The following is a 6,000-nucleotide window of genomic DNA, read 5'->3' as shown; positions in this document are numbered from 1 at the left end:
TCACTTTCTCACATAAGGGGAATATTTGAAATTTCTTCCATTTCTAGTTATCTAGCCTGTAAAAACATGAACACATGTGCCTCATGAAACACGTACAAAATGTTCACAGTATCAGTATCGATGGTTAGAAAGAAATAGAACAGCTAAATAAAATGAGGCATAAGGATACAATTGAATATTGTATAGCAATTAAAAGGAATAAATTACAGCTCTAGGTTTTATTTATAATACTCCAATTTTTAAATTCACATACTTGTATAATTCAAATATATTTTCAAATTACAATAATGAAAGATATAAATAACTAGATTATTACCCACCATCAATTCTCAGCAGGCCTATAACTGTATATACTTGGGTCTCTGCTACTATCTTTTTGCCACAATCACTGTAAAATATAGAATAGCTCAATCTACATGTTGGGAGCAAAGGCCTATGGACCTGACTTTGTACATTAATGTGAGTTCCTAGAGATGGTTGCCCTTGAAAATGGATTTAGCAATACTCGTCAGTTCAGCTGGTTTTTTGAACTGAGGATCTTTACACTGGGAGGGCCAACTTTTATGGTCATGCAAAAGCAGAGGCAGAAATGACAGCCACACAGCAGAGAGATGAGTCGTGAGAGAGAGACGCTGTCTTGATTCCTGGTGGCTTTCTAGTTTCTAGTTCTAGTTTCTTCTGGGGTTTAACTCTGCTTGTTTTCCTTGGGTGCTATGCAAGACCTACCTACACCTGAGACCTTATCTGGTATAAACTAATTTGAGTAGATTTTGTTGAGACAAACATGGGTGTGGACTGAGGGGAGAAATCTGATAACCCTCTCAAGGCATCACCCTGGGAGCTGGGGAAGGGGGGAAAGGGTAAGTGGGCAGGGGGCAGGACTGCTGCCATCATGAGCCCACGGAAGCACTTCCTAAGGAAAGTTTCTCTCCCAAACCCAAATTGAGAGTGCCCAGGCCAACCCTATGTACAGGACTGGCCTCAAGCCATCTCAGTGCATGAGTGTGCAGACCACAACAAACTCCATTTGTGCTCAAGTTATACTCCAGCTGAGTCTTGATCTGCATCAACCTCATTTCCTCCACTGCAGGTCCCTCCCATCTGCTTATCTTTCAGGATATTACAAAGTCAAGTAGCTATCCTGCTAAAACACTAGCAGGAAACTCTTTTAACTGGAATTTGTGGAGAGTAAACTATTATATATAATTCATTGTTTCTGAAAATGTTGTCTGTGGAACATCATACTGCTGCATGCTTAACAGAAAGAGGATTCTGTAGTTAATTAAGTTTGGATAATGTTGTCTAATATATATATTCTTAATCCCACTCCCCACAATACATAATACAATTTATCATATTAAAGGCTCAGCAAAGTGCTGTAGGAAAGAAATCTGCTTTACTCTAAGCCAGGGTTTCCCAAACTTATTTGACAAACCTTTTTCCTACCTAAAAGGATTGTTTCCCATCCTTGCTTGATCCTAAGAATCACCAAGAATAAGCGTTAAAACTAAGAACTCCCAGGCCCCACTCTAATCTCTTGGTTAAAATCTTCAAGGGAGGGGTCAGGTCATTTAACAAGCACCCCAAGTGACTTATCAGACCAGTTTGGAAAATACGGACAAACTAGCACTAAGCCAGAAACACTATTTTCTATTTAAAATGTTCCTAAGTTGTTTCCAGTTCAATTTCCTGATTCGAGAACATTATTCTAAGTATTATTATCCACTTAAAGTATATAGAGTATAGTATTTCTACTGTTCCTGAGTAAATCACAGCAGCAGTTTTCTCATCCTTTGGGTTTTTTCCACTAGGTTAATAGTAATCATTATAACAACTGAGCTCTTTAATGTATTTTCTCCCATAGTTTTTCACAACAACCTTATGAGAAAAGTACTATTATTTATTTTCCCTATTTTGAGGAAATGAGGAAGCAAGCTAAGAAAATTTAAGTGATTTGCCCTAAGTCAGATTTTCTCAACCTCAGCACAATTGACATTTTGGGCTGGATAATTCTTTGTCGTGGGAGTGGGAGGCTGTCTAATGCACTGCAGGTGTGTTAGCAGCATCCCTGCCTCTACCCACTAGATGCCAGTAGCACCGCCCCTCCAATTGTGACAACTAAAAATGTCTCTGAACCTTGCCAAATGTCCCCTGTGGGTAAAATCAGTTAGGAACCACTGCCCTAAGTGATATTGAAAGAGCAGAGGAGTCCAAACTCTCATCAATTCAAAGTCCCTGCCAGACCCTCCCAAGAGTAGTCTTACCCTCTACGCACTTCACTCTCTGAGTGCTTATGAGAGAAGCCCAGCAGGCCCCGCTGGAGCTGTTACTGCTGTCTCACAGCCTGTCAGCAATGAAGAAAGGACTGGAAAAAGCTCATCAAGTAAAAAAGTGTGATAAAGGTATACCAAGTGCTAGCAATCTCTGGCACAGAGTAATCCCTCAATACAAGTACTGTGTGTCTTTCTGCCTGTCCTGCCAAAGGCTCCAGCTGCACATATGAAAGATTCTCAATCTCTTCACTTAAAAATGAATCAGAAAAAGAATCCTGCCTAAAATGGCATACCCTAGTGTAGTCAACACCCAGGATGGATCATTTAACATGCTCTCCTCATATGAAAATTTTTTTTTCAAAAAGTGTTTTTATATAAAAATCAACAACTATCACTTTCTTGATTTGTCCTTTAGTATTAGAAAATTAATTTTAACTTGATAAATTTCAACTTTACAGATATAATGCAAATTTAGTAAAACATATCATGTATGAACCAAAATTTGCACTTACTAGACAAAAACATTACACCTCAATGTTTGCACTGTTCCACCGTTTCAATTTTTAAGCAGAAACAAAAACCCAACTACTCACATAGAATGACAGAATTATAAACCTCAATAATACTACCATTGTTCATTTTAAATCTATTTAAATGTAGCAATATGTAGTACCACAGGGGTTAAATGCACAAAGATTTCCAAAGCAAGTTTGAACAATTCCAAACTCATAAAAATCTTCTCTCAAAATGAATGCATATAGCTGAGTCCCTATGTATTGGGGCCAACTGTATGATTAAGAGTCTCTGATTTAACTGCCATGTAGTACACAATGTCTATTAAAAGATAAGTAATCAAAAAGCCCTCATTTGAAGCTTACAGATATATTATTAAAACTCAAGTTACCATAACAATTATTTAGAACACACACTAACATAAGATTTTGTTGAAAGAATACGTTATCACTGACAATGTTTAGAATTGCAGGCACAATTCCAGACTTTAGACTTTGTAGATGGAACTTTTGGATGGTTTATTATTGTTATTAAATTCCCTAGAGACACTGAACCTCTTATTACCTGCACTGGAGCAGAATAATCCCACCACCAATTCTTGGTATACTACAGTCTCCCTAGCAGTGTCAAATGGTACTCCAATGTTTCAAGTCCATAAAATAGTTGGGTATAAAAGAATGATGGAAAAAAAAAAAGTCAGAATAAAATCATCATTAAAGAAACAAAAAAGTTGTCAGATCTCCTGGTCCGATTTCTAGTCAAACTCTAGCTCACTATGTATATCAGACAAGCTGAACTGCTGCAGGCAGAGCAGTGAGGACGACACAAGCTTTGAATGCTGGATGCAGATGGTGTGACACCGGGCAGGTTACTTCACCTTTCCAGGCCAGTCAGTTTTCTCATATTCAAGATGGAGATATAATACTATCTGCTCCAACATAACAGTTAGCTGTACCTATGCAATATCTTGAAATTACTGAATCTAGTTGATGAATATATACAGATTCATTATACTACTCTCTTTAATTTTGTATATTTAAAATTATTGTATATTGTAAATTTTTGTATATTGTTTTCAAAATAAATCTTTGAACTGAGTTGTCAGTATCAGCTTCCTCATATATATGAAAACAAAAGAAATAAGGACCTCTTAGGTCTCTTTGGACTCTAACACCCCATTATGTATCCCACGCTGAAAAGGGAGCTCAATTCCCAGGTACTGGGAGTCATGCTGAAGGAGAACATTCCAGGAATAAGTTCTAACCACTGGTCATTTCCAAGAATGATCACTGCAGTCGATGCCTCACACAGAAACAACTGACTCCAGGCATTCATTACAAAATACAAACCAAAATGAGACCAGCACTTCTGGATCCAAGTCCTTAATATTCTGAGACTGGTGCCTGGCCCAGGAAAGAACCTTTCCACTTTTCATGGATCAGAGACCAGCAAAAGACATGACAACGATGAGTACTGTTCTTAAGAGAGGGAAATACTCCAAAAATGCTGTATGAATTAAATATGATACATACCACAAATGACTTCTAAGGCTTTCTAGGGGAATTTTACATTCAAATAATGGTAGAATGGGCATTCATAATTGTTTGCTGACTGTACAAATAAGTGAACGAGTAAAATGTCGCAGCAAAACTTAGAGAATCTATTCTAAACTAGAGAAAACACCTATGACCAGACAAATATCCATGGAGCTGGAATGGAATATCAGTCTAAATAAATGTACACAGCATGTATAGTTACATAAAATTTTATAGACAGTAGTAGTTCAGCCAGACCAAAAACAAGAAAAAAACATTCCAGTACCCTAGAAAATGGCTATTTTAACCTGAGAAAACATCATAAGAGTCATGAGCACACGTTTCTGACAGACTACACTGTGTTAGGACAAACTCAGATCTCTTCTCAAGCTCCAAGGGACCCTCAGAGCAGCATCTTCCTCTCCACTAAAGGAACACAGAAGTAAAAGCATGTTTTAAGAGCTAGAACAGACGCCTCAACTTTGACACAATCCAATGCTGTAATTCCTTAATATGAAAAACATATGTCTACATAGTAGTCTGTTAAGAACTCATGTCCTACTGGCTTCCAAAAACCATCTTCCAAGTATAATCTAATCAATAACTGAAGACAGTTCTTTAAGTTTAAAAAGTCCTATCACAAAGTAGTCCCCCCCGCCGCCCCGCCCCCCACTACAATCTACTGGCTCATTCGCATTTCTTTACTCTGTGTGACCTGCTTCATGGGCCAGCTTCAGCTTAATGAGTACCAAAATATCTGGAGGGGACAGCTATGATTCCCTTTCCTGTATGGTGAAATGGGATTTCAAATCCTCTGACAGAGGGTACCACTGACTGCTGGCCCAAGTTAACTTTCTTCCTAACAACTCCCCGGTTAAAATAGGACTGGGATGAACAACAGAGATAAGCAAGAGAGTTCTCAGTAAAATAAAGTAATATCCCTGCATTCATAACCTTTTCCCACCATTTTCTCATCTTTTCCTACACATTTCCCTCTGTTCCCAAGAGTCTAACACTCTAAATCAGCTTAAATGCATAACTTTAACATGGGGGAAGAAATGTGGAGTTACAGAATACGTAGAGCTGAGATAGTACAGCTCATAGAAATCCATATGAGCTGAGATAGTACAGCTCATAGAAATCCATAAATCTTTCCATCAGCTCACTTAATCCCTCTCCTAGAACCAAAATGCTAGTTGCCAGGTCCCTGCAGAAAGATGTCTTTTCCTGTAATATAGTTTGGCTCCATTTTTGATGTTTGACTGCTGACAGCACTCAAGCCCTACCACTTCCTACCTTCCCTTTCTGCTCCCCATTTGGGCAAGCTGGCAATAAAGCCCAGGGCCCCTTCCTTTGGCACATGCAGGAATTCCAAACCACTCAAGCCCAGGTAGGTAGGCAAGGAAGCTCGGAGCCAATCTCACCCTCTAAATACTATACAAGCCAAGCCAGTCTCCTTACCCTGTTCTCTCAAGATACTTTCATCCGCTTGAGAGCCTGCCCTGTGTTCCTCCAAAAGCTTCATTATGTGACCAAGAAGAATTTTTATACTCTCTTGGTGTGCATGTGGCCTCATCAGCCTTTGACATACAAACTAAACTCTGGGTGGGGTCAATCCCACCAACGGAGAGTAGCCACAGCATTTCCAAGTGAAAGACCCTGTCTACTCCTTCTGACTT

General features: G+C 38.9%; 1 protein-coding gene across 2 annotated transcripts in view; it reads right to left on the bottom strand.

The window, feature by feature from the left end:
• The window catches only part of CCNY (cyclin Y), a 203,542-nt gene that overhangs the window by 155,685 nt on the left and 41,857 nt on the right, over positions 1–6,000 (bottom strand). The gene's annotated exons all lie outside the window — the stretch shown is intronic.

This window comes from Pteropus alecto, unplaced genomic scaffold (assembly GCF_000325575.1).
Source record: "Pteropus alecto unplaced genomic scaffold, ASM32557v1 scaffold204, whole genome shotgun sequence".
Taxonomy (NCBI): Eukaryota; Metazoa; Chordata; class Mammalia; order Chiroptera; family Pteropodidae; genus Pteropus; species Pteropus alecto.
The sequence above is the reverse complement of the archived record's forward strand: the minus strand, read 5'-3'. Positions and strand labels throughout refer to the sequence as shown.